This window comes from Phyllostomus discolor, chromosome 2 (genome assembly GCF_004126475.2).
Source record: "Phyllostomus discolor isolate MPI-MPIP mPhyDis1 chromosome 2, mPhyDis1.pri.v3, whole genome shotgun sequence".
NCBI lineage: Eukaryota > Metazoa > Chordata > Mammalia > Chiroptera > Phyllostomidae > Phyllostomus > Phyllostomus discolor.
This window is the reverse complement of record NC_040904.2, coordinates 144,587,515-144,615,387: the sequence shown is the minus strand read 5'-3', so window position 1 is coordinate 144,615,387 and position 27,873 is coordinate 144,587,515. Positions and strand designations below refer to the sequence as shown.

General features: G+C 42.6%; 1 protein-coding gene and 1 long non-coding RNA gene across 2 annotated transcripts in view; both read right to left on the bottom strand.

The window, feature by feature from the left end:
- Positions 1 to 14,860, bottom strand: part of LOC118498433 (maestro heat-like repeat-containing protein family member 1) — a 34,734-nt gene extending 19,874 nt beyond the window's left edge. The window contains exon 1 of the mRNA XM_036016493.1: positions 14,785 to 14,860. The gene's annotated coding sequence lies outside the window, so the exon portion shown is untranslated. The remainder of the gene's footprint in view (positions 1 to 14,784) is intronic.
- LOC118499012 lies at positions 9,572 to 10,130 on the bottom strand. Its single transcript, XR_004901512.1, has 2 exons — positions 9,991 to 10,130; positions 9,572 to 9,661 (listed from the first exon to the last, which is right to left on the bottom strand). It is a non-coding gene; the product is annotated as an uncharacterized LOC118499012 (long non-coding RNA).
- Positions 14,861 to 27,873: the final 13,013 nt, after the last annotated feature.

The following is a 27,873-nucleotide window of genomic DNA, read 5'->3' as shown; positions in this document are numbered from 1 at the left end:
TAATAATTATATATATTAGTCAGTAATTATATAAATCTATAATTGCATATAATTGTTTAAATCTATATTAACAACAATCACAAACAGCCACACTTTGCACACTTTCAGGAGTACATTACATATTAATTGATTAAGCCCTGTTAAGCACCAATCATGAGTTAGGCACAGTACTAAATAACAGGCATGATAGGACAAAACTGTCTCTGAATTTGTAGGATGTGAAAAACAGACATTTTAACAAGTTGAATATATACACTATCATCTTTTGCACAGAGCACATAATGCCTAAACTGAGAGGTGATTCAATGGTAGTACTTCAACTTAAAAAAAAAAAAAAACAGGATCTAAGTCGGTGGTGGAGCAGGGGGAAATCACCCTCACTTCCTCCCAGGGGCAAACCAAAATTACAACTAAATTATAGAACCATCAACCTGAACAACCAGCTGAACACTAGCTGACTAGAAGTCTTATAACCAACGGTTTACAGAAGAAGGCACCTTGAGACCGACAGCAAGGGCTGAGATGCAGAAAGGGCTGACCCCGCACCCACACGCAGCAGTTGGTAAAGCAGAGGGATATCTCACCTATAAAGGCAGACTCTAAGGAGCAAAGGGTCTCAACTCTCCACCTGCTCCCCAGCCCAGAGAAACAGAGCCAAAATAAGAAACACACCTAACATCTGGCTGTCAAAATTGGCAGGGATTTTATCCACTAGGGAAAGAAGGGATTCTGCCAGAAACCCAGGTGTCCTCTTAACAAGTCAGTGCAAATAGAGAATATTAAAAGCAGCAAAAGAAAAACAGTGAGCTCCTTGCATACAAGGGAGCTCCCACATGATTGTCAGCTGGTTTATCAATAAACTTTGCAGGCCAGAAGGGACTGGCAAGAAATATTCAAATTGAGGAAAATCAGGGACATACAAACCAAGACTACACTAACCAGCCAGGCTATCATTTAAAACTGAAGGAGAAATGAGAAGCTCCCAGACCAGAAAAAGCTCATTACCACCAATCCAGTATTATAAGAAATGTTAAAGAGACTCCTGTAAGAAGAAGGAAGGAAAAAAAGAGGAGCAGTATTAGAAAGAATTAAATGCCAATAAACACATACTTATAAAAACACTTTCAATGTAAATGGATTAAATGCTCTAGTCAAAAGGTACAGGTTAGCTGAACGAATCAGAAAAGACACATAAACATGCTGTCTGAAGAACCCCTCCTGAGAAGGAAGGACACACAAACTGAAAGATATGGAAAAGAAGTATCATGCAAATGGAATCAAACAAACAAGACCCTGTGGTAGCAATAGTTCTATCAGACAAAATGGACTTTAAACAAAGGCTACAATAAGAGACAAAGAAGAACGTTACACAATAATAAAGGGATCAATCCAACAAGAGGCCATAACTCTTGTAAACACTGATGTGCTCACCGCAGGGACACCTAACTATGTAAAATAAATCTTAGTGAACATAAAGGACAGGTGGACAGTAATACAGTTATCATAGAAAAATTTTAGACACCATTGACAATTGACATTGTCAGAGCTTTTCACCCCAAAGCAGTAGACTATACATCCTTTCAAGTGCACATGAAACATTTTCCAGGATAGACCACATATTAGGACACAAAACCAGTCTCAATTCATTTAAGAGGATTGAAAATATATCAAGCATCTTCTCTGACCACAACAGTACAAAACTAGGAATCAATTACAAGAAAAAAACTGAAAAACACACAAACACACATAGGCCAAATAATACATTACTAAACATTGAATGGGTTAACAATGAGATCAAGGAAGAATCATGGTATGAGCATATACCATGTTCATGGATTGGAAGAATTAACATTATCAAAAAGTTATACTGCACAAAGCAATCGATAGACTCAATGCAATCCCTATTAAAATACCAATGACACATTTCACAGATATAGAAAAAATATTTCAAAAATTTACATGGAACCATAAATGACCCGAATAGCCACAGCATTTCTGAAAAAGAACAAAGTAGGAGGGATCACCATACCTGACATCAAACTGTGTTACAAAGCCACTGTAATCAAAACAGTCCAGTAGTGGCATAAGAACAGACACCTAGATCAATGGAATAGAATAGAGAGCCCAGAAATAAACTCAGGTTGCTATGGTCAATTAATATTTGATAAAGGGGGCAGAAGCATCAAATAGAGCAAAAATAGCCTCTTCAGCAAATGTTGTTGGGACATCTGGACAGCTCCACGTAAAAAAAAAAAAAAGAAACTTGATCACCAACTTACACCATACACAAAAATAAACACAAGATGAATGAAAGACATAAATAGAAGTCATGATACCATAAAAGTACCATACTAGAGGAGAACACAGGCAGGAAAATCTCAGATATTCAAAACAGCAGTATTTTCACTGGTATGTCCCCTAGAGCAAGGGACATAAAGGAAAGATAAACAAATGGAACCTCATCAAATTAAAAAGCTTCTACACGACTATAGAAAACAATAGCAAAATGAAAAAGGAACCAACAGTATGGGAAAATATATTTGCCAGAGATAACACAGACAAGGGTTTGAGCTCCAAAATATATAAAGAACTCACATGACTCCATACCAGGAAGATAAACAATCCAATTAAAAAATGGGCAAAAGGCCGGAACAGACACTTCTCCAAGTAGCACATACAGAGGGCCCAGAGACATATGAAAGGATGCTCAGCATCACTGCCCATCAGAGAGTTGCACATTAAAACCACAATAGGATACTACTCAACACCAGTCAGAATGGTGATCATAAACAAATCAATAAGCAAGACGTGCTAGCAAGGTTGTGGAGAAAAGGGAACCCTAGTCACTGTTGGTGGGAATGCAGACTGGTGCAGCCACTGTGAAAAACACTATGGAATTTCCTCAGAAAACTAAAAATGGAATTTCCTTTTGACCTGGCAATTCCACTGCTGGGATTATACCCTAAGGATCCTGAAACACTAATTCAAAAGAATCTATGCACCCCGATGTTCACAGCAGCACAATTTACAATAGTCAAGTGCTAGAAGCAGCCTAGGTACCCATCAATAAATGACTGGATCAAAAAAGGTTGTACATTTACACAATGGAATATTATGCAGCAGAGATAAAGAAGGGGCTCCTATCCTTTGCAACAGCATGGGTGGAACTGGAGAACATTATGCTAAGTGAAATAAGCCAGGCATGAAAGACAAATACCATATGACCTCACCTATAAGTGGAACCTAATCAACAAAACAAACCACCCAGAAAAACACAACGAGCCATGAAAATAAAGAACAAACTGACAGTAACCACAGGGTAGTCAGGAGGGAAACAACAGGGGAAAGAAGGGAAACAGTTGTCAAAGAACATGTATAAAGGAATCATGGACAAAGCCAAAGGTGGGTAGGATTAAGGGAGGGAGGTGGGGGTGGGCGGGCAGGTGAATTGGTGGAGGGAAAATCGAGATAAGTGTATTTGAACATTAAAAAAACTGATTAAAAAGAAAAAAGACAAGAGAAAATAAAAACACAACTGTATAATCTTGATGACACAACAAAAGTAGTGGTAAGAGGAATATTCATGGCAGCAGGGAGTTACCGCAAAAAAAAAAAAAAAAGAGAACAAGAAAAATCTTTAATAAACAACCTAATGTTATAGGTAAAAAAAAAAAAACAGAGCACAAAGTGAGTAGACCAAAACTAGAAAAAAAACAGAGCACAAAGTGAGTACACTAAAACTAGAACAAAAAAATAGAGCACAAAGTGAGCAGACTAAAGGAAATAATAAAGATTAGAGAGATATAAATGAAATAGTCTAGAAATTTAACACAGAAGATCAAGGTCATGAACAACAGATTCTTTGAAAAGGTGAACAAGATTTGTAAATCCTTAACCAAATACCCCCAGAAAGGGGATCCAGAGAAATAAAATAATAAATGAAAGAGTAAAAGTAAGAAGTGAAACCATAAAATACAAAGGATTATAAGGCAATATTATGAGTAACTATATGAGAATAAATTAGACAAACTGGAGAAATGGATACATTCATAGACACATAAAATCTTGCCAAACTGAATCAAGAAGAAACTGAAACTCCAAACCGACCCATTACAACCAACAAAATCAAAGCAGTAAACAAAATACTCGCAACAAACAAAAGTCCTGGATAGGGGGGTTCACAAGTGAATTTTAGCAAACATTCAAAGAGGAACACTTATCCTTCTCAAACCATTCGGAAAAGCTCAAGAGAAGGGACGACTCCCAAGCTTATTTTATGAGGCCAGCATGACCCTGACTCCAACATCAGATAAACTTCAAAGGAAGAAAATTATAGAGCAATGTTCCTGGTGATCATTGATGCAAAGATACTTGACAAAATATTAGCAAAATGAATTCAACAATTCATTAAAAAGATAATACACCATGATCAAGTGGGATTTAAACCTGGGATGCAAGGATAGTACAATATCTCCAAGTCAATTAACAAGATCTACCACATAAACAACCACATGAAAGTCATAAGATCATACCAATAGATGCAGTAACAATAGAAGGAACATATCATCACATAATAAAGGCCAATACGACAAGCACACAGCTAACATCAAACTCAATGGGGAAATAACTAAGAGATCAGGAAGAGGAAAGGGATGTCCACTTTCATCCCGTAGGCACTCTCAGGCAATAGCAATCAAACAAGAAATAGAAGAACAGGGCATTCAAAAGGGAAGGAAGAAATAAAACTACAGACTTCCGGCAAGATGGAGGAATAGGTGGATGCACCGTACCTCCTCGTACAACCAAGATTAGAAAACCAATAATTTACAACAATAATTTACTATCAGAATAACACCCAGATCCGGCAGAGGATTTATCGGAATGGAAGTTGGGCAGCCAAGAAGTTGAAGTAGACGCGTTTATCCGGACTGGTAGGAGAAGACGAGCCGGCAGGCGCGGGGCTGGCTCGGGTCGGCGGCTCGCGGAGGTTGGGGGAAGGTTTGGCGCGAAATCGGCACAAAAGCCATCGGGCGCGTAAGAAGGAAGCAGTGATCCCTGAGTACGCAAGCTGCGGCTGGCAGACCCAGAGGGGCAGCGATTGTGGACCAGGGCAGAACTCGCGGCCCGGAAGCCCAGACAAGGGTCTGAGTCCAGGGGAACGGAACTACCGCCACTGTTTTCTCCCGCCCCCGCCCCACCCCGACATATAACGTCACAATCTAGCGACCGGGGTGCCCAGCCCCGTGGAGCACCTAAGTCTCCGCCTCCCACCGTAACAAGAGCAACCAGACCGAAAAAAAAAAAGGAGAGACAGGGGAAAAAAAAACAAAACAAAACCATGTTTTCAACAGAGCAGATCAGTCCCCCAGGACTCATCCTTTTGAGCGACCAAGAATTAGCCAATCTATCAGATGCGCAGTTCAAAATACTGGTGATCAGAAAGCTCACGGAACTGGTGGATTTTGGACGAAATCTAGATGAAAGAATGCAGATTACCATAAAACAGATGCAGGAAGACACGCGGAGGAGAGCCAATAGTGAAAGGAAGGAACATGAGTCTCAAAACAATACAGTGGACCAGAAGGAAGTTAGAATCAACCAAGCAGGAAAGCATGATGAAATAAGAATTCAAAAAATTGAGGAAAAGATTAAGAGCATCCAAGACACCTTTAAACGTTCCAATATCCGAATTATAGGGGTACCAGAATCGGAAGGGGAAAAGCAACAGATTGAGCACGTATTTGAACAAATAATAAAGGAGAACTTCCCCAATCTGGCAAAGGGAACAGTCTTCCAAGAAATCCAAGAAGCTCAGAGAGCCCCAAAGAAGTTGGACCCAAGAAGAAACACACCAAGGCACATCATAATTACATTAGCCAAGGTAAAAACGAAGGAGAGAATCCTAGAAGCAGCAAGAGGTAAGGGGACAGTCACCTACAAAGGAGTTCCCATCAGACTGTCAGCTGATTTCTCCAAAGAGACCTTACAGGCAAGAAGGGGCTGGAAAGAAATATTCCAAGTCATGAAAGACAAGGACCTACATCCCAGATTGCTCTATCCAGCAAAGCTCTCATTTAGAATGGAAGGGCAGATAAAGTGCTTCCCAGATAAGGTCAAGTTAAAGGAGTTCATCATCACCAAGCCCTTATTTTATGAAATGCTAAAGGGACTTATCTAAGAAAAGAAGATAAAGAAAAGACATGTATAGTAGAAGGACAGCAAACTCACAAATATCAACAACCACACCTAAAGCAAAACCAAAAGAAACTAAGTAAACAATTAGAACAGGAACAGAACCACAGAAATGGAGGGCACATGGAGGGTTAGCAGCAGGGGGGTGGGAGGAGGAGAGAGGGGGAAAAGGTATAGAGAATAAGTAGCATAGAATGTAGGTTGAAAATAGATAGGGGGAGGGCAAGAATAGTACGGGAAATGTAGAAACTAAAGAACTCATAAATATGACACATGGACATGAACTAAAGGGGGAAATGTGGGTGGGAGGGGGTACAGGGGGGAGGGGAGAGAAGGGGGGAAATGGGACAACTGTAATAGCATAATCAATAAAATATATTTAAAAAAAAAAAAACAAAAAAAAAAAAAAAAAAAAAAAAAACAAAAAAAAAAAAAGAAATAAAACTGCCATTGTTTGCAAGCAACATGCTACTTATATAGACAACCATAAGGATTTAACCCAAAATCTAAAATTGATCAATGAATTCAGTAAACTATCAGGATACAAAATAATATGCACAAATCAGTTGCATTTTATACACCAGTAAGTAACTGTCACTATCAGGAAGGGAACATAAGAGAACAATCTAATTCACAATTGCATCTAAAAAATAAAATAAAATAAAATAAAATAAAATAAAATAAAATAAAATGAAATAAACTAATAAAATGAAATAAAATAATAAAATAAAACAATAAAATAAAATAAAATTAAAGCCTGGGAATAAATTGGGAAGCATTCACAATGGACAGACAGAGAACTCCAAGAGACGCACTCCAATTAACCTCAAGGGGCCAGAACGGGAACTCACAGTGCCCCAAGAGAGTGGGGAAATCCCTCATATCTTTTTCTTCACTTGTTCCCTCATGCAGCAGCCCCCATACAAGCACCAATGGGAATCCATGGGGACCCAGACTCTGAGGGAGGGAAACCTTAAGTCTTCACTTGAAGGAGCTGAGACCCCAAGAAAATGGACAAACCCCGAGTGCTTTACTTCGTTTCTCTGCCCTCATGGCACTTGGCTCAACTGTAGGCACAGTCACACACTTGGCTGCCATTGCAGCATGAATAAGCCCCAGCTATCTGGCCAAACAGTGGGGAAAATGGACCGTGGGGACTGTAAAAGTGGGAACTGTAAAAGTGGGAGCTCTTGGAGGAGGAGGAACCTGGGCAAGTGAAAACTCAAAGAGCAAAGGCAATGAATTTAGAACTGACACTGAAATAACAGCATACTCACAGCAGCAAGTCACAACCTGCAACCTAAGATAAAGAGGTCAGTTGCCTTCTAAAGTAAAAACATCAGCAAACTCCATAAGATTTAGATGAGACCCAGAGTTACATAATATAATATTTAAAAAGATACAATAAAAAATCACACCCTGTGTGAAGAGCCAGGAAAACCTTAACTCACATGGGAAAACGCCATTGACATGCCAGTCAAGAGGAAACAGACACTGCAATCATCTGATATAAATCTTAAAGCAGCTTATATACAAATACTCCAAAAGCAACAATTAACACCCTAGAAATGAATACAAAAATAAACGTCTCAGCAAAGAAACAGAAGATATAGCCCTGGCTGGCATAGCTCAGTGGATTGAGTGCAGGCTGCGAACCAAAGCATCACAGGTTCAATTCCCAGGCAGGGCACATGCCTGGGTTGCAGGCCACAGCCCCCAGCAACCTCACATTGATGTTTCTCTCTCTCTCTCTCTCTCTCTTTCTCCCTGCCTTCCCTCTCTAAAAATAAATAAATGAACTCTTTTTAAAAATCTTTAAAAAATAGAAGCTATAAGGAAAAACCATGGGAAATTGTTAAACAGAGAAATACAAATTTAGTAGACTAAGTAGCAAAACAGAGATGGCAGAGTAGCCATTGAACAAAGATCAATACAAATTATCTAATCTGATACACACAGAGAAAGATAATTGAAAATGAACAGAATCTTGGGACCTCCTGGACAAGAACAAAAGGTCCAACATTACTGTCATCAAACTCCTAAAAGGAGAGGAGGAAGAATGTGGTGCTGAACAAAACTTGAAGAGACAATGGCTAATAACTTTCAAAGTTTGATAGAAGACATAAATATAGATGTTTCAAAAAAATTTAGTGAACCCCAAACAGGCTGAAAGGGAGGTAATTCATGCCAACACATCCTCAACTGCTGAGAACTAAAGACACATGTGAGACAAATGAAGATATTTTCAGACAAAGACTGAAACATTGACTATTAACATATCGTCACTGAAGAAGCCATAAAGAAAGAAAAGGTAATCTAGAAGTGGGGCGAAAGCTATGAGAAGAAAAGGTAAACCAAGGCGTATATAAACATAGAGGTAAATCTGGATAAGTATTGACTGTATAAAACAACATCAATAATGATGATGGTGTTAAAGACCAAATTTGGGGATTGTAAAGAATGTGAAAGTAAAACACTAGACAATATTAATATAGAAAATGGGAGGGTGCAATCAGAGTTAAAGCACTCTACGATCCTGTCATTGCTTGCAGGAAGGGAAAAGATTATCTTTAGGCTTTGTAAAGTGAAATATCCCTGTTGGACTTTATAAGTATCTGAGATATAGATGAATCAGATGTTGACCCTGCCACAATGGAGGGAGTGTCCAGGCTCTTAGAGATGAGGAGAGTGACACAAAAATAATTTAAATCCAAGGTTCAAAAACTCAAAAGTTATAGATGCCAGAACAGCAGCACTGTGAGCAAGCTTCTCTCATGTCAAATCCCATCATGTCAAAAGTTCTATGTTCTGTAAGGAGGATAAGATATGGAGAGAATAGGTACTGGTCTGGGAAGTTCAAGTTTCTGAGCTTTTGGGTTTGAGACCAGGCTCCTAGCATTCTAGGGTCCCTGTGTTGTTTGGAAGGAGGCTGGAAGTCATGAGGTCTCTCCACACTCTTCAAGTCTGCAGGAGAAGATCCTGGGAGTCACAACCAATTTCTTATCAGTATCATCTTTTTTTTTCCTTCAGTAGCTCCCTCAGGGAGCTAGTGACAAGAGAGGAGTGGATGAGTGTGTGCTGGGCACATCTGTATGTAATAGGGGATGAATTTGGGGCCAGTCAAATGCACTGCTTCAAGTAGCCACGTCTCCTTTTCTCTGCCCCTCAGTGATTTCAGCCTTCCACCACAGTCCCATAGCCCAGCCCCAGAATCCTTAATTCAGCTTGAACAGTTCATCTGCAGCTCCAGCCCCTATTGATCCCAACTACTCCCAAGGACTTAGGCCCGTACATCATTAAGGAGTGAAAGCAGTTGCTCAGTGATGCTGCCAATGACCAGCTTGATGTCCTCTCTGTTCCCGTGGTGGGTGATGCTCTGTAGGGCCTTCACTGCCTCTGCCCTTACTCGCCACTCATCATCCTTCAGGAGTTCTTCCAAGGAGGGAACCAGGGTCTTCAAAGTGTCTGACTATTTGGAAGAAGGCACAGATCACTTACCACCTGCGGATCATGCAACACTTCAGGGACAAGGATTTATGTGAGAAAAGAGATGGTGCCTAAGAGAATCAGACACAGGGGATTGAGCAGCTGGATGCACTGAGGACATGGAAGGGGCTGGTGCTAAGGGTGTGTGGGCCTCATGGACAGGCTGTGTAAGTCTACAGACTGGATGGTAGGCTGCCCTAGAATGAGGGGTGGGGAATGAACTAAGCCCTGAGAAACCAAGAGACCCAGGGGAGGTACATTAAATGGTTTGGAAACTTACACTGGGTTCCCACTGGGTCCCCTCATTCTTACTTTTCCTGGGTGCAGTGCTAGGTTACGGATCCCACGGAGCCCGATTTCCTTGATGACAATGTTGGGCTCCCTGATCCAACTGGACAGACTGCCCACAAAGTTCTGTCTCACAGTCTCAGCCACTGATTCATGACTGAGCAGCTGTGGGAACAAGGAAACTACAGATGTGGATGGTGAAAAAATGGGTACCCCAATCTTTCTCAGCCCTCCCTCGGGCCCCAGATGTAGGTAGGGCTGTAATGAGTTGTGAACACATTCAGATCTGTACACATGGGGTAGAAACGAAGGCCATGGAAGATGATGCACATAAAGTCTGTGTTTCAGGCCAGATGCTGGGATCCAAGGATCACTCTGAGTGGACTAGAGCTGCTGATCTCCTCCCCAGGCTCTCCCTGCCCCTTTTAACCAGGCTCCTTGAGTTACAGGCAAGGAAACCCCACTTTACATGGCCCAATTCTATTCTTTCTACTTTGTGGGGCACGTTATTTAACATTTCTGTTAAATAGCCCTCAGCTGCGGGCAATGAATGGCAGGGGCTGGGGTTCTCTCCCAAGGCTTTCACCTCTGTATAGATGCTCCTGGACAAGATCTTCTGACTATTATCCACGCTGCAGAAGAAGTTCTTGACATACGTCAGAACACGCTGCAGCATGTCTGGATCACAGTTCTTCACAATGCAACTGGGGTGGGAGAAGGGAACTCAGGAGTTGCTGGACAGGGGCTGGGGGGTGGGGATGGGGAAAAGGGGCAGTGTGCACAGAACAGGGGAAACGTGAGTGCTGAGGTCTGGGGATGAGGAAGGGAAGGGTAAAGGCTGCTGTATTTGAGTGCTGGGACCTGGAAAATTTCAGGTACGGGGCAAGAGTGGCATGAAGCTTGCTGGGAAAATGGTTCCCACCTTGTCAGTTCTATGACCCCTAAGTAGTATAGTTGGGGGTTGCATAGAAGCTCCCAGCACTTCTGCTCTTCTGTGTCGGCCAACAATCCACCACATGCAGCCGTCAGCAGCAACTTTACCACCTCTAAGGCACACCTGAAGGCCAGTCATCATGGGGTTTGGGAAAAGAGAGGGACAGACAGATGGATAAGGTGTTATGCCCAAGTTTGCATCCTTATGCTGGCAAACTAGGAGACAGTTCCCTAACCTGGTAGCTAGGTGGGTTCTGCCTCCCAACTCTGAAAATCCACAGCTCTCTGAAACCCATCTCCAGTCGCTCACCTACTCAGCCCTTCAACCTCAGTATTCATGCAACCACACAGTCTTACAGAAGAGGCTCCAGAGATGTTGGAGAGCCATGGTGTTCGCATTCTGCTCTCCATGGCATAGAAAGGTTAGGATATGTCTTCACATCCACAGCCACCCAATCTGAGTGTCTCTGCTGACTCATTTTATTTCTTATGTAAGGTTGCACTTGAATAGAATACCCTGAGGCTTTAGAAAGAAGTACAACAATCATTTATTTAGGAGTTCAACCCTCACTTTACTGCAGAAAACTGCAGTAGTGACTTGCACAAGATGGCACAGCTAGTGACAGAGCTCAGCCACAGGTCACCCAGATTTGAATGGCCACAACCACATGGAGAGAATGACATGGGGTTAGTCTTGCCCTGTCATTCACCATCTAATTGAAACTTTTCACATGCAGAGTTAGGAACATAGATGTGAACCACTGAGTGAATCAGGAGAACAGCACATGAGAGAAAAGGAGGGAAGAGAAAGCTCCCACACCCATAAATAGATAGAATATCAGTGTGGAAGCCCAGCATCTCCTTCTCAGCCTCCCTAGTGGATCAGCATCCAGTTGCCCAGGGCCTTCTGGAGCTCACTAGTCCCATTCCTCCATCACACGGGGTTAGGCTTACCCAGCTGGGTTAAAGACCTTGCTCTCCTTCCCTGGGCTCTGTTTCTCCATGTAGACAACCTCCAGGGAAGGATATTTGTCAATCACGCAGTGGAGGTGACATAGCACAGCCAGCAAGAGCCGTGGGAAGAGTTCATGAATGGAGTCCTGGCACAGGGACCCAGACAGCATCTCATACAAGGCACAGGCCGCCTGGGGAAGACACATGGGAAGAAGGGAAGCAGAACTGAGTAGGCCTGATGCAGACAAAATGGTCCTATGATCCCACACACTGTGTCCAGCCCTGCCCCACTTGTTACTGCCCAAAGGACACCCAAAGATGGAAAGCCCACAGCTCATCCCTGGGAAAATGAGGAGCCATGCACATGTACTCTGCTCTCTCTTCATTCCTCAACATACAAACAAAAAGGAAACAACTCTGAATTTTCAACAGAAAATGATTTGGGGCCTTCTTTGTCTAACCCAATTTTAGGAAACTAAACCTCCTCCTCTGCTCCCCATTCCTCCAGCCAGGCTCCAGGAAAATGAGTGTCTGCCCTCACACAACGAGATAGAAAAACCTGATGAACTCTGAACATCAGTTTCCCTGTCCATGAAATGGGGCTGAACTCCGCCCTTTCTACATCGTGCATTTTCTGGACGTCCACATCCACGCATGTGCAGTATCAGGGAGACCAGTGTTAAAGCTCTCCTCTTTGCTCCTCCCTGACACCTGCTCCCACCCTGCAGGTGTGCTTTGATCTTCAGATCTGCTCCCAAGTCCCAGTGATTCCTCAGCCCCATGTCCTCCCTCATGCTGACCAACACATGCTGGGGCACCATCTCTCTCCTTTCCCCTGTGCGGCACTGTTCCAAAATGCCCGAGAGCAGCAGCAGGATGTTGATGGTGGTCTCTTGCTGGGTGCCAAACATCTTCCACAGGTCCAGAATGATTCTGCAGGACCCAGAGACAGCTATGTGATGGACCCTGGCAACCATGGTCCTAGGACTAGTCTGGTCTCAGGCCTATGAAAGGCCAGTTCTCAGGTGCCAGAGGGAGGGGGACTCAAAAGGACTTGGTTAGAGAACATGAAGTTTGCCTGACATCAGGAGAAAGCAAGCTGGTGCACAGATATTTGTCATGGACTTGGGGTGGAGCAGGGGAGGGTTCCTGGGGAGGGAGGATGTTCTCCACGGCCTTGAGAAGGATACCTATCCCAAGGGAGAGGCTTGTTGAGCAGCAGGGGCACCACAGTGTGGGTGTTGTTGCCAGCCAGCAAGCACATGGCCCGAAGGGTCTCCTCCTTTGTGCTGGGCTCCAGCTGGGATTTGAGCTGTTCCAGGATGCCTTCCACAATCTCCTCAACCTATAGGGTAGAGCCAGAAGAACCTCAGTTGTTCCTTCTTTACTTTCTTCCCTCCTCCTCCCTGTCTGCCAACTCCTCAAGCTCAAGGGGGCCTAGTTACAGTCCTGTCAGTGACTCTTTTCTCAAGGCAGAGTTCTGGGGTGCCAGAGGCCGGACCAAAAAGGGCCATAAAAACAATTCCAGAAGCTCATGTCCACACCCCTATAGCCAATGACTGCCCATAGCCCTGAAGTCCAGAGAGAAGTTCCCAGGTTTCTCAGGACACACAAGACCCTCCAGAGGGAAGACAAAAGCTCTGGTGACATCGTAGGGCTCTCCCTTTCAGCTGAGATCGACGTCCACTCATGAAACTGCAGGCACAGTGGCACTGTGTGGAAGGACCACAGAGCTCTCGCTTGGTTGTTTTTGTTTTTTTGTTTTGAATGAAGTAGGAAATGTAGATTTTTAAATGCTAAACTTTCTCATTTGTATATGTTAGCCTAATAGAACATTTATGCAAAGGTCAGATATTTGATGAGCTTGCTTGTTTGCAGTCCACAGCCTTTCCTTTCACAGAGGTCTAGGCCCAGGTACACCCCAGGGAATCAGGGTGAATCCCACAACAGTGCCTACACTCCTCCACATGGTTGTCATTAACTGAGGAATCAGCCACCCACATGGGAGACACTGCAGTTACAAGCTCAGAATGACAATGTTCGGGCTCCCTGTGACCACAGAGAAAATTGAGCTCAAGCCTAGATTTTAGGGGTGAGTGAAGTAAAGCCACCTGAGGAGAGGGACTTGGCCAAAGCCTTCCAGCTGCTTGGTGACAGACCCAGGGGAGGAGCCCAGGGCTCCTGACTTTCAGGGCAGAGCTCTTGCTGCAGCACCACATTACCTTCTGTAAATCTGTGCCTCGCTCTTGGAAGACAGCGCTCAACAACCGGGCTGAAGCCAGAGACCACTGGGCCCTGCTGTTGTTCAGTTCCTCCACAGCTATCAGTGCCAAGTTGGTGAGCTGGGGTTGGGTGAAGAACTGTGCGAATGCCTGCAACAGGGTGGGATCAGGTTGGATGCAGGGGTCCCTTGTCTTAGACAGCCTGTGCCATTACCCCTGGGTAGGGAGGGCTTCTCTTGGGAAGATGGTGTGCTTTTGTCTTAGGCTTGTGCTGTCTGCCTAGATCCAGAAGACTTTCACTGACACAGAGTCTTTGGGGATAGAAGGGAGATAACACCAACCTCAGATGCAGTGTGGGGCTCACAGGTCAGTGACTGCAGAGGCAGTGCATGGGGAGAGGAGGGCTGGGGCTCAGAGGCTCAGTGACATCTCTCTGAGGCACACATGCTATCTACACATTGCTCAAAAAGCATCATTATCATGAATCAAAGGCTTCTGGGGAGACTGGTCAACAAGGGTTAGGACCCATGATGCACAAAGAGAAAAAATGGTAGCATGTGGTAGGAACATTTTTCCAAACGGGTAAGTTCCCATGTAGTAATGAAATGGGAAATGACATGGGATCAAAAAGTATCACACAGGAGTCTCTAATATCAGGCAACGAGAGCCCCAGGCTCTCCTGACTTTGTCTCTGGTTCTGTCCCCTCACCTTGCCAACATCATTGGCATTTCTAGGGGATGAATTCCATTTACTCTGGTCCTCATCTTCCTGGAAGGTGAGTTTTTTCTTTGCTATATCTGAACCAAAAACGCCCGGCCACAGTCCTTAGACAAAGAGAAAGCATCTTAGGCTCCCCACTTTCCAACCTTCTAGGACAAACTCCTGTTGCCCTCAGTCAGCTAGGGGCTGTGTGTGTCCTGTGGGGCTGGGAGTGGAGGAATGGTCCTCATGAACAGGAATGGTGGGAGTTGAGCTCAAAGGACCCACAAGCTCACTGTCTCAGAGCAGAGGTAGAATTGGGTAAAAGTATGGGGCTCGGCAGGAGGAGGAGAAACTAGTTCAAAAGAGCTATTTCCTGTGTGGGTATTTTGGCCCAAGAGATTGACTGTAGATGTTTGGGGACAGATTCATAAAAGGAAATGAGGTATTCAATTGACTTCTTGGGTCTCACTCTCCCAGGACAGAGTGTGGGGGGATGGCCAGTCCAAGGGGGAGGCTGTAGAGTGGGTGATAAGAGAAACTTCCCCTTACTCTTCTTTCTTGAGAGGATACAGGTGAGGTTGTAGGCAGCCTGGGATGACAGAAAGCAGAAGTTGTTCACAGGGTCCTGGCAGCACACGGCCAGCAGCTTTACCCAGTGCTCCAGCTGGGTGATCTCCATCTGCATCTAGGGAAAGAAGCTGGAGGTTACCGAGCCATTCCCTTGGACTGAGTTCTCGCAGGAAAAAAACTGGGAGAAGGGAATGCATGTGTCAGAGTCATAGAAGGGGAGAGACTAGATGAGGTCGGTAGAAATAGGATTAGACAGGTGAATTCTCTCCATAAAGGACATAAGGGGTCATAGTTTTGGAATGACCTTAGTCTGTTTCCATTCTTTGCCTCTTGGTAGCCCACTCACCTGTCAAGCCTCACTCAAATGCCTCTTCCTCTATGAAGCTTTCCCTACGGCCATCACTTGTAATGTTGGTTTTGATGTTTCATTCCCACAACATTTGGTTTACACATTCATTATCACCTTCTGTTTAAATTCATGCTGTGTGTGCCTCTCCCCACAGTGGACTGTAAGATCCATACAGTCAGGGAACTGTCTCGGTCATCTGTGCGTTTGCTATAGCACCTGGCACAGTGCCAGGCACGAGGTGAGTGCTTAGTGACTGCTCGTTCAGATGAATAGTACCAAAATGAAACAAGTGGAATGAAATAAAATTGGTGGATGGAGAAAAAGACCAAGCAGAAGACATCAGCAGGGACGAAGGAGAGAACAAGATGGGATGCACAAGAGAAAACACAATGGGGTCGGGGCAAAGGAGGATGAGCATGAGTGACTGAGGCTCAGTAATGCACATGATGCAGCTCTGGATAAACGCAGGAATAAGGGCAACCAGACTGGGTATGCGGCCCAGGCTCCAGGGCAGCCTCCCCCTCACCTTGAAGTTCTTCATCGTTGCAGCAAATCCAAGAACATGGGCAGCACATTGCATGGCCCGTTCCCGCTCACTGTCCTTCTGGGAATTAAGCCATGGGTCCAAAAGCTGGAGGGAGAAGAGAATAAAAGGAGAGGCCCATTCAGCTGTATCCCGGAGGACAAGGAGGGCACTCTTGAACTTGGCTTCAGCAAAGTATCAGAGTAAGACTTCTGACAGCAGGGCCTCTTCTGCCAAGAAGACTGTTATGTGGGTCTGACACCAGAGGCCTTCATTTCCCAGCCTCAAATTTCCTCTCATCTAGGTGCTAGAAATCTCCTCAATTCCTATCCCTTCCTTTAGGTTAAAGCAGTGGCTCTCAAAATATACCCATGCTGTTCAGTTCAGTAGGTCCATATACCCTGGTTTCCCCTACCCACCTCTTCCCACTCTTCAGTAGAGGAGAACTAGGTGATAACAAAGAAGAATCACTGTGCTCATGGATTCCAGGGCAAAGTGTGTGTAAGTCTGCTTGAGAAATATAATGATAAATAATTTCACTGGAAATGCAATGCATAAATGCATCACCTTTAGTCAATTATGGGCCCAAAATAAAACTGATCCAAACGAACAGTGCTATTTAATCTACAATCATTGATCTAACGTGATGCATCTAAACAGACAACAATTAATAATTGAAAAAGAACAAGAAGAGCAGCAGGTAAAAATTCACAACAAACTCAAGAGAACACTGAGTCTGCATTGACCAGAAAAAATACTTCCTGAAGAGTTGAGGAATTTTAGTGGGAGTTTCACAAGTCTTCCTTGCAGCCCAACTATGATGAAAACCCCAGCATTGAGACTGTGTTCTCTAAATACCATTTTTCATGCAGAGGAATCAGAGCTCCTTGGAGGAACAGTGATTCCAGGACTGAGATAGGAAGGATACAAGATACTACACTGGAGAGCAAGGAAGCTATTGAAGGCTAATGGAGCCATGTTCAAGGGATTCAGGAGCCAATTCGAAGTTTGCCACTCACTGAAGGTAGGCCAATGTAGACATCAATAGAATAAGAGTTGTATTTGATTAAAACACATGAAACTTTTAAAAATTCATTATAAATTCAAATGATACTAGAAGACTTCCTACCAACATGGAGGCACAGGTAGGTATACTTTGCCTTTTTACACAACCAAAAGCAGGACAACAAGAAATTTAAAAACAAAAATGAACCAGAATTGCCAGAAAATAGAACTGTATGGCAGTCTGAAAACCAAGGAGTTAAAAAAGGAACATTCACTCAGATGGGTAGGAGGGGCAGAGATGGGCAGCTGTGGCAGGGAGGACTCCTGGCAAGGCAGCAGCTGGTGAACCTGGTGGTCCCACATTAGTGTGAGGATAATCCAGGAGGAACAACTGGGGAGTGAGACAGACCACACAAACCAGGGTTACAGCATAGGAAATAAAGCCTCAAAATCTCTGCCTGTGAAAACTTATGGGGATTGCAGTGGCGGAAGAAACTCCCAGCCTCACAGGAGAGTTTGTTGGAGAGACCCACAGGGTCCTAGAATGTACATAGCCCACCCACCCACCTGGAAAGTAGTACCAGGAAGCCCAATTTGCTTGTGAGTAGTGGGGAACATGACTGAAGGCTGACTGAGAGCCCAGAAAGTGACATTGTTTCCTCTCAGACCCCTCCCCCACATACAGCACCACATTGCAGGGACATGGGTTGCCCTGCACTGACAATACCTAAGGCTCTGCCCCCTTACAACATATTAGGTGCACCAAGACAAAGAAATATGGCCCAAATGCAAGAACAGATCAAAATTCCAGAAAAAAGAGCTAAGTGATGAGGAGATAGACAACCTACCTGGTACAAAGTTTAAAGCATTGGTAATCAGGATGCTCACAGAACTGATTGAGTTCAGTCACAAAATGAAGGAAGAAATGAAGGCTACCCAAAGTGAAATTAAACAGAACATATAGGGAATCAACAGTGACGAGTAGGAAACTGGGGCTCACATCAACAATTTGGAACAAAGAGAAGAAATAAACATCCATCTAGAACAGAATAAAGAAACAGGAATTCAAGAAAAAAAAATTAGAGGAGAGGCTGAGGAACATCTGGGGCAACTTTAAGCTCTCTAACATGTGAATCATAGGGGTGCCAGAAGGAGAAGACCGAGAGGAAGAAATTGAGAGTTTATTTGAACAAATAATGAGGGAATACTTCCCCAATCTGGCAAAAGATATAGACTTCCAGGAAGTCCAGGAAGCTCAGATAATCCCAAAGAAATTGCACCCAAGGAGGAACAAAGTAAGGCACATCATAATTATATTACTCAAGATTAAAGACTGGGAAAGAATCTTAAAAGGAGTAAGAGTAAAGGAGACAGTTACCTACAAAGGAGTGCCCTTAAGACTATCAGCTGATTTCTCAAAAGAAATCTTACAGGCAAGAAGGGGCTGGAAAGAAGTATGTGAGTCATGAAAAGCAAGGACCTACATCCAAGATGATGATCCAGCAAAGCTCTCATTTAGAATGAAAGGGCAGATAAAGTGCTTTCTGGATAAGGTCAAATTAAAGGAGTTCCTCATCACCAAGCCCGTATTATATGAAATGATAAAGGGACTTATTTAAGAAATAGATAAAACTCTAGAACAGTGAAATGACAACAAACTTGCAACTATCCACAACTGAACTTAAAAAACAGAAATAAAAACTAAGCAAACAACTAGAACAGGAACAGAACCAGGGAAATGGAGATCACATGGAGGGTTTTCAGTGGGGAAAGGGAGGGGAAGAATGGAGGGAGAAGTACAGGGATGAAGAAGCATAATTGGTAGGCATAAAATAGATGGGGAGAGGTTAAGAATAATGTATGAAACAGAGAAGCCAATGAACTTCTATGTACAACCCATGGACATGAACTAGGGGGGTGGAATGCTGGAGGCAGGATGGTGCAGGGTGATGTGGGCATAAAGGGGAGAACAAAATTGGGACTACTGTAATAGCATAATCAATAAAATATACTTAGAAATAAAAATTAAATGAAGTAAAAATTGATACTAGAACAATAACTGTCCCTTGTTGCTTTTGGAGAATACTGGGAAATAATTCATTACTGTGAAAACTGATAAAGAAAAAGGATGCAGTATTTATCTTGCCTTTTCAATATGAGCTGTACCTCAATGGCAACAAATAGTCTGTAAAGGTAACTTCTTTTTAGAGAAGAGTTCCAGCTAAATATGAATAAAGAATGCTGGAATCACAATGTCATGGTTTTGCAAAAAGAAACAGAAGTACATTCATTCCATAGGATACTATGTAGCAGCAAGAAGGAATGATCCAGTGTGGCATGTAACAACATAGATGAAGCTCAAATATACCATTGAAGTGAAGTAATACAGACACACAGAAAAACACATATGTATGATAGCATTTATGTGACGTTTCCAGAACAAGCCAAACTAATCTATGGTGATACCAGTCAGAAGAGCGGCCACTGGCAGGGGTTATTCACTGGGAGTGGGCACATGTGGAACCTTTTGTGTTGTATTTTACACAGATGCATGCATAAGTAAAAATGTATCTAAGTACATTTATGATTTATACACTTTAATGTAGCAAGTGAAATTTCAGTAATAAGTTCTTTTTAAAGAGTATCACCATTTTTCTTTTTTTTATTGTATTTCTTCCATTACCACTTAGTCCCCTTACACCATCCTCCCCCTCCCCACAATCACCACACTATTGTCCATGCCCATGAGTCCTTTCTCCTTCTTGCTTAATCCCCCCCGACCTTCCCCTCGCTTAGCTGTCATCCTGCCCTGTTATCTATGAGCCTGTTGCTATTTTGCTTGTTAGTTCAGTTTGTTCATTAGTTTCCACATATGCGAGAAATCACATCGTATTTGTCTTCCTCTGACTGGTTTATTTTACTTAGCATAATGTTCTCCAGATGCATCCTTACTGTCACAAATGGCAAAATTTTCTTCTTTATTGCAGCTGAGTAGTATTCCATTCTGTGAATGTCCCATGGTTGTTTTATCTCCTTGTCTAGTGATGAATACTTGGGGTGCTTCCATATCTTGGTGATTGTAAATAAAACTGAGATGAACATAGGGGTGCTTACATTCTATTGAATTCATGTTTTGGGTTCCTTTGGATATATTCCCAGAAGTGGGGTCACTGGGTCAAACAGCAGATCCAGTTTTAATTTTCTGAGGTATCTCCATACTGCTTTCCACAGTGGCTGCACCAGTCTGCATTCCCTCAAAGAGTGCAAAAGGGTTCCCCTTTCTCCACATCTTCACCAGCACTTGTTTGTTGATTGATTGATGATGGCCACTCTGACAGGTGGGAGATGATATCTCGTTGTGGTTTTAATTTGCATTTCTCCAATGATTAGTGACCCTGAGCATCTTTTCATGTGTCTATTGGCCATCTGTATGTCCTCTTTGGAGAAGCATCTGTTCAGGTGCTTAGCCCAGTTTCTAATTGGCTTGTTTGCATTTTTTGGTGTCGAGTATTGTAAGTTCTTTATAAATTTTGGATATTAACTCTTTATCAGATGTATTGGCAAAATATTCTCCCTTTCTGTGGGTTGTATTTTAATGTTGTTGATGTTTTCCCAAGAAAATTTTACCCTTTGAGACCCTTTTACCCTTTGTCTCAAAGGTGGGTAGATGGACCTGGAGAACATTGTGTTAAGTAAAATAAGATAGGAGAGAAAGACAAATGCCATACGATTTCACTCTTAGGTGGAATCTAATGAATGAGCTGAACTAACAAGCAAAATGGAGACAGACTCATAGATGGAGAGCAGGACGACAGCAAAGGTGGGGAGGTGAGGGGGTGAAGGGTTTGAGCAAAAAGGAAAAAGGACTCACAGACAACCGTGTGGTGATTGCTGGGGGGAGGCGGTATAAGGGGGATAAATGGTAATGGGAAAAATACAACAGAAATCAATCAATAAACAGGACCACTGGGACCTGTGGGACAGTCCCAAAATGTCCAATATTTATGTCATTGGCACCCCAGAGGGAAATCAGAAAGTGCAATACTGAAGAAATTTGAAAAGGTGATGGTTGAAATTTTCCAGCATTGGCTAAAAGACATAACTTCAGAGATTCAAGAAGCTTCGTGCATTCCAAATAGTTAAATCTCAAGAAATCCACATGCAGACACATCACACTGAAATTTCTGAAAACTGAAAACAGAGAACCCACATCTTGAAAGAAACCAGAAGGAATGAAGTGTTACCTATTGGAAAAAAAGGATTTGAATAGATGTGTATTTCTTATCAGAAAGAAAGAAGTGGAAGGATATTTTTAAAATACCGAAATTAAAATTTCAGGTCTCTGGACCCAGGATTAGTGTCCAGAGAGGGAAAAAGGCCTTCAGAAATTATGGTGAGATAAAGGCACTCTCAGGTGAAGGAAAATGAAGAGAATTCCTGGACAACAAATTTGCTCTAAAAAACAAAGGGAAGAAAAATGATAACAAAAGTAAAGTTGGAACATAAGGATTGAATACAAATGGTAAGACATTCTTTTTTTTTTTTAATTATCAACCCAGGACATGCTCATTGATTTTTGAGACAGAAAGGAGAGGGGGAGAGATGGAGAGAAACATCAGTCAATTGCCTTTCCTATGCACCCCAGACCAGAGATCCCTGGTTCACACCCTGACCAGGGCCCGGGCCCCTACCTAGGCAGGTGCCCTGACCAGAATCAAACGCACATCCTTTCAGTTTACAGGATGATGCTCCAACCATGTGAGCCACACTGGCCAGGGCAACAGACTATTCTTCTAATGAGATCTGAAAAACATGTTGGATGGCTCAAACCAAATAGAAAATTGTCTCATGGGGTTTTTAATGTAAGTAAACATAATGTGAAGACAGCTAGAACATAAAGAGGGTGGAGAATAAAGAAGTCTGTGTGATGATAAAGTGTCTACCTTCCACCTAGAGTGGTAAAATATTGATTCTAAGTATAATGGGTTGTGAACAGTATGTCTATTGTAATCCCTAAAGCTACTGCTATAAAAACTATGCAAAGAGATATTGTCAAACCACAATACATAAGCTAAAACATAATATTAAAATGTGGAAATCAACCAGAGGAGAAAAAAAATAAAAGAGGAAACCGAGAAACAGAAATGAGAGGGAACAAGCAGTACACACATAATAAAGTGGTAAACCTTTATTACTTTATTATATCAGTAACTTCATTAAATGTCAATGACCTAATGAGAATATGTCTGTGAGCCCCCTACTATCTCAGTCACTGGGGTGAGATGAACTATGAAGTGAAATCCACAAAACAAGCATTTGAGAAGAAAAGTAGAAGCATCTAAAAATATAGACATGTTGCAACTGACTCAGGAAGATTCAACTGCTGAATGTTCTGGTTCTAAAAGATGGACGAGGAGAAAGAGGCTCTCATTGATGGGTTCTGCTTTGATTTCCATCCCAAACTGCAAAAGATAACCAATTTGGTCAGCTGTCTCCAGGAGCACCCACCTGCTGGGAGCGGTTTCACAATAAGCAGTGTTTACATTCTCCTTTGAACACACCGTGAAAGTGATGACACAGGTGAAGCACTTCTGGTCAGCTAAAAGCTCTCCTCAGTCAGCTAGTGAGCCCTCCCCATTTACTCTGGATTTGCAGAGAATTTCAAACACCCACTGTACACACCCATCCAGTCTACTTTTTATATAGAAGAACAGCAAAACATGACTTCCAGTCCATGTCTCTCTGTGCTGTAACTCTGCAATAATGTGCAAATGGCGTGATACCAAGGTTCCTGATAGCAGCTCCTAATAACTACTTCTGCTTTTGGAATTTTGTAAGCTCATTAAACCTCTGTCCATTTCAGTTTGATTTTCTCACTTTGTACAATATAAGCATGTTCCTCCCTTTCATCATCCCCCCTTTTGTGTTTTAACATCCTGTACTTCTGTGTGAGAGGAGACTTAGCCTTGGGTACTTCTTGCTGAAGGTCTAATACTTTGTAAATAAAATCGATGTTCATTTAGAAAATGTGAGTGATCTGAACACACCAATAAAAGACAAATCACCAGAAAGCATTTTTAAAAATGAGCCTACCAAACAGATCTCTTAAATGACCAACTGTCTGCTATCTGCAAGAATATCACTTCAAATACGAAAATACTGGTATGTCAAAAGTAAAAAGATGAACAAGGAAGTGTCTTGCAAACACAAATTTTAAAAAAGCTACAGTGAGTATTTATAATGAAGACATAAGACTTCATGGCAAAGAAAATTACTAGAGATAAGGAGGGCATTTCATAAGGACAAAAAGAACAGTTTACCAAGAAGATCCTAGCATGTGTGCACTTAACAAAGCTTCAAAACATATGAAGGAAAAGCTGACAGAACTGAAAGGAAAAACAGGTAAATCTTTGGTAAACTTGGAGATCTCAACATTCTTCTCTCAGAGATTGATATCAGTAAATAGAAAATCAGCAAAGAGGCCACAGAATTGCCACCATCAGGTGGCATTTTAGCACCATGCATCCCACAGGAGCAAACAGGCTATATCTTGCCTCGTTAAATAAAACCTTAACAAATTTTAAAAATTGAAATAATAAAATGTGAGATAAACATACTCTCAGGTGAAGGAAAACTGACCATAACAGAATTAGAATAGAAACCAAAAACTAAAAGAGGATTGAAAGAAAATTCTTCAAACCTCTAGAAATCAAACCACACACTTCTAAATAATTTATTGGCCAAAGAGAAAATGCAAGAGAAATTGTAATATATTTTGAACTAAAGAATGAAAATGCAGCATATCAATACGTATGGAATCAGCTCATGTCATGCCTAAAGGGAAATTTATAGCACTAAATATTTATATTAGAAAAGGAGAAAGGTCTCAAGTCAATAATCTAGGTTTCCACTTAAGAAAAAGTAGAAAAAGTAAAGGAAGTCCAAAGAAAGCAGAAGGAATACTACAAATAATAGCAAAAATTGATAGAAGTTGAAAACAAAAACAGAGAAAAATATGAAGAAATTAAATAGAGAAAACAAACAAAAAGTTGGTTCTTTTTAAAAGATCAATAAAATTAATATTTCTACAGCTCACTTCTATGCCTGTCATTTATAAAGAAACTTTCTCTTATAGTTTGAACAGAAAAATGGCAGATTGGATGAAAACATGTACAAATTAGAGATCTGTAAAAGGACTTGTGACCATTATGATTAGAGAAAGAAGTCAGTGTGATAAAAGGTAACACACTAGCTGATTCCACACATATAACATCCTCAAAAGGACACAATTCCAGAGACAGAGAACAGGTTGGTGGCTGCCAGAGAACAGAGGCAAGGTGGGGAGGAGATGTGACTATAAAGCAGTAGCACGAGAGAATTTCTCTTGGTGAGGGAACATCCAAATCATAATGGTGGTGGAGGGGTGTGTACATAATTCTACAAAAGAGATCAAACTGCATAGGACACACACAAATGAGCGCATGTAAACACTGGTGGAAACTGGACAAAGTGCGTAGTCTTACACTAGTGCACCCACGTCAGTGCCCTGGTTTTGACAGTGTGCTATTCAAGTGTTCTAAGAACTACAGTGTTTTTGCAACTCCCAGAGAGCCTCCAATCCTTTCAAATTTAAAAGTTCAGGAGAAAACTAGCAGCAAAATGATTGGAAACAGTCCAGTGTCCATTTATAGGAGACCAATGAAGAAACTATAAGACATGCACACAATGTGTGAAACCATAAAATAAAATTTAAAAAGGAATATATTTGTGAAATGATACAGACAAATGAAAAAGCAAGGCCTGGGGTACTAGGTAGAATGTGCCACCTGCAGCATAAAAAAGAAAGGGAGATAAGAACATACCATAAACAGGATTTTTACTTAGTAAAATGGGAAGCACAAACCAGAAGTGAATGAAAAGCTTATCTACAGAGGGTGAGTGGTAACAAGGTTAGGAAGATCAGTATGGGAGCAAGAATTTGCTGAGCAAACTGTTACATAATTTTAAATTTTTAATGATGTAAATCTCTACATCATCAAGCTCTTCAATTAAATAAGAGGAAGACAACCATAACATTTAATACAAATAAGTGTAAATTATATCAATTTGATAATATGATCACATAGAAAAGATTTATTTCAAGATGTAACTTTTGGATGCAATTCTCTGACTATAGTCCTCAGTGATCTACATTCTAACAGCAAGAGAATCTTCACAGAAATCTTAAACTTCCTGCAGTAATTGGGGAATAGAATTTTCAGGAGAAAGCCAAAGTATCGTGATGACATTAACAGAGGGAAAGTTGTTGATAAACAGGCACATAATTTTTAAATGGACAAATTATTTGAACCTGCACCTCAATTCTTTAAGCCAAACACTTTGTAAACATCTCATTCAATTATCAAATGACGGTATTAACTAGGTACTGTCATTCCATTTTCCAGGGGAAAACTGAGGCAAAGACAAATGAAGTAACTCCCCACCACACAGCAAACCACGGAGCCAGAATCTGGAACTGCAGCGTGTGGAAGTCAAGAGCCCCTGCTTTCAACTTTAACTGCTATGAAGCAGCAGCAGAAGGGCGCTGAGAGAGGAGGTGGTCACGGCGATGGCTGATGGGGAAGAAGGAAGGAGGAGGTTTTCTTCTCTGAAGGCAAGACCTACATTATTTGGATCCCAGCCCTTCTTAACCTTTCCCTAAGAGCTCTGCACCCCACCTTCATCAGCAGTTCTCCTTCTTAGTTTGTCCCTAGACTGTTCTCCTCATCTGCTTCCAACTGTACTGAGTTGGTAGTATACCCCCAAATTTATGTCCACCCAGCACCTCAGAATGTGACCTTGTCTGGAAATAGGGTCTTTGTAGGTGATTCAAGTTAAGGTGAGTTCCTACTGGGTTCAGGTGGGTCCTAACCCAATGCTGTCCTTTTTAAGAAGAGAAAACACACACGCACACACACATGCACACACACACACACACATGCACACACACACGCAGAGGGGAGAATGCCCTGTGGAAATGAATGGAGACAGATTGCAATGCTATGTGTCCAGACCAAGAGATGCCCCACAGGTTGCTAGGAATCACTGGAGGCTAGGAGAGACACCTGGAACAGACTCTCCTTCAGAGCCTCCAGTAGGAACCAACCCTGCCGACACCTTGATTTTGGACTTCCATCCTTCATGACTGTGACAGCATGTTGTGTGGAGCCCCTCAATTGTGGAGCTTCATTAGGGCAGCCCTAGGAAACTAGTATGTCGACTTCCAGGGGCTTCTTCCCACTGACCTCCAAGCAGTCCTCGATCCGTGTGGGCATCTCAGTGATGACTGTCTCTGTGAGCCTCAGGAGGGATCCCATGGTCGCATTAAATAGATCCTGAGGGAAATAAAGGGACTCAAACATCTGCCAAGCTCTCAGGCCCAGCCCTCCTTCCAGACACCCTGCTCAGAATTCTGGCTGTCTAGGAAGCCTTTGTTGAGAAAGCCTGCTCCAAAATTGCCCCCTACACTCCAAGCGCTACTCACCCACCACTCACTTCAATAGATTCCCCTGTTGTGTGCACCAGAGCACAGATGTCTGCCTGTTGGGCAGTTTGTCTTGGTGGACTGGGAGATCCCTGGCAACATAGCTACTACCCCTGGCTGCTCCATCCCCACTCCCCACCTGAGTTCATCTGGGACTCTGCTCCCAGGGTGGGCAGCTTCAGTAAGAGGCCCTGACTCACAGGTGGCTGGTTCCAGGGGGAAGAGGACCGGCCTGGCAGTTGGCTGCTGGTAACTGATTCACAAAAGCTAAGAGAGTGGATTTCTCCATCTCACCCTTTAGTGAACTGAGTGGCCTTGCCCAAAACTTATAAAGAAAGTAGATAAGCTGCCAAGGAGTGCTTCTAATGGTAAGCCTGCTGGGAGAACCAAGGCAACACTTGTGATAGATGCAGACCACTAAAATTGAAAAGCAGGGGGAAAGAGTAAGAAAGGCAGCTTTCCCTGCAATAAAGGACTGAAAAAAAACCCACCGCAGGGTAGAGCTGTTCTTACCGCGCACTGGGAATTCCGAGTCTGCCCCCACACCCCACACACAGGGAAGTCCTGTCAAAATACCCTCCTCACCCTGACCAGATTTACACTGGGGAGAGCCCCATGGGGACACAACCAGAGGAAGGACCACCAGACATCAGATGAAAAGAAGGCCCAAGGTGAACAGACCAACTGATCTTGAAGAAAATCAAGCAAATTCAGTTGCTACCTACCAACAATTGAATCTAAATCAGAAACTACGCAAACAAGTAGCCCAGAGGCACAATCGTAGATACAGAGATAGTTTTGATGGTTGTGGGAAGGGTTAGGTGTGTGGGGGAATGGGAGAAGAGGTGAGGGGATTAAGAAGTACAAATAGGTCATTACAGAATAGCCAAAGGGATGCAAAGTACAGTAAAGGGAATGGAGTAGCCAAAGAACTTATGCACATGACCGAAGGACGTGAACAATGCCTGAGGGAGTGGGTGGTGCCAGGTGGAGGGGGCAAGGGGTAAAATCAGGGTAAGTATAATAGCACAATCAATAAAACAAAATTAAAAAAATAGAAAACTAAAGCCAAAGAGACAAACATCAGAGTTACTTACCACGTTGGCCCGGGCCTCCTCTGGCCTG